Source organism: Eleginops maclovinus, chromosome 9 (genome assembly GCF_036324505.1).
Source record: "Eleginops maclovinus isolate JMC-PN-2008 ecotype Puerto Natales chromosome 9, JC_Emac_rtc_rv5, whole genome shotgun sequence".
Taxonomy (NCBI): domain Eukaryota; kingdom Metazoa; phylum Chordata; class Actinopteri; order Perciformes; family Eleginopidae; genus Eleginops; species Eleginops maclovinus.
This window is the reverse complement of record NC_086357.1, coordinates 15,442,456-15,444,116: the sequence shown is the minus strand read 5'-3', so window position 1 is coordinate 15,444,116 and position 1,661 is coordinate 15,442,456. Positions and strand designations below refer to the sequence as shown.

Genomic DNA, 1,661 nt, shown 5'->3' with positions numbered 1-1,661 from the left:
CGTCTGTTATGCTGCAAGCTACTGGAAAAGCTGGTTTAAAACTGCACTCTGTTCATTCCTGGAAGTGAGTCAAAACAATTTCTTGGATTTTAAACATTTTCTAGGGAATCCGAGGTTAAGTGGAGGGGTCAGTCGGGAGTTACATAACAATAAGAAAATAACATAACCAGAGATGGTTTAGCAGCATATGAAGGAAATGTTACAGTCACTACATAACTGATTCTAAAAGAGGCAAATTAAACATCACAAGAGAAGCGATAAAAGGGAAAGGTTGTTGCCTTTGGTGGAACACCTGCTTAAGCATCCTGTATGACGCTGAATCAACCCTCAAAACTCTGGACACTGTGACCCTTATAACTGCAGCAGGTGGTTGAATAATCTCTTTGCAACTTGTAAGTGCTTACGGTAGACGGTATAGTTTCAGTTTGAAGTTTGCTATAGTTCGGTAAAACCAACCAAATCGCTCAGATATTATTTTCTACAGTATATGTTATTAAAATATCTGCCCAATTAAATTGTGCTGACTAATTTAATCTTTGCCTGGATGTTCATAGGCAACATGTTTTTGATTGAATGAAATACTATTGTTGTGGTCACAGCAGTCTGCTGTGTTTTTCCTCCTCCTGGGGTTGCCACTCCCCCTGTCTGTCTCACTTCACACCTGGCCGTCATCTGCAATCATGCTCACCTGGTCGTCATCTCCAATCAACTCCCCTTCATAAACCCTTGGATTCCCTGCTGTCGGTGCCAGATCGTACTTCGCTCTACAGTGGTAATGATACGTGCCTGGCTCCAGTTTACCTTGTTACCTTGTTACCTCGCTACCGAACTCTCGTCTCTTGTTGCCTTTGACCACAACCTAACTCTGTTTCCCTCTGCCTGCAGTTATCCGGATCACGCAATCCAGCTCGCCTGCCTCACCCTCCCCCCGGCTTCCGCGTCCTCTACCTGCTCCTCCACCTCATTCAATAAACCCTCTTGCATCAATTCAACACCGTCTCTTGTCTGCTCTTGGGTTCAGAATCGTTATCATAACAGAACGATCTGGCCAAAATGGACCCAGCGGACATTGACAGCATCCGCGGAGCTCTCGCCGCCCAAGGCACTCAGGTTGCTGAGCACAGCCACACAACGCAGCGCGGTTCCGAGGTCCTGATTGGCTCTCTCAGCCTGCCCATTAGTCTGCGGCTGGTACCCTGATGACAGGCTGACAGAGGCCCCCAGCGCTCGGCAGAAGGCCTTCCACACTTGGGAAACGAACTGGGGACCACGGTCGGAGACGAGGTCAGCGGGAATCCCGTGGAGGCGAACGACATGCTGCACAAGCAGCTGGGCAGTCTCTGTGGCAGTGGGGAGCTTAGGAAGCGCAATGAAGTGAACCGCCTTCGAAAATCTGTCCACAACGGTGAGTATTACAGTGTGGCCCTTAGAGGGAGGAAGACCAGTCACAAAATCAAGGCCAATGTGGGACCAGGGCCGACCAGGAACAGGAAGAGGGCGTAACAGACCAGCAGGAGGTTGATGGGAGGACTTGGCCCGAGCACACACCGTGCAGGCAAGCACGAATGCCCGGGTGTCAGCGTCCATCGCTGGCCACCAAAAGTACCTCTTCAGGAGGGACAGGGTGCGGCCCACGCCAGGGTGACAGGCAAAGCGCGATG

General features: G+C 50.2%; 1 long non-coding RNA gene across 1 annotated transcript; it reads left to right on the top strand.

Moving 5' to 3' along the window:
• The first annotated feature begins 639 nt into the window (after window positions 1-639).
• Window positions 640-992, top strand: LOC134870213 (uncharacterized). The gene is made up of 2 exons (XR_010166520.1): window positions 640-772; window positions 886-992. It is a non-coding gene; the product is annotated as an uncharacterized LOC134870213 (long non-coding RNA).
• The last annotated feature ends 669 nt before the right edge of the window (window positions 993-1,661 follow it).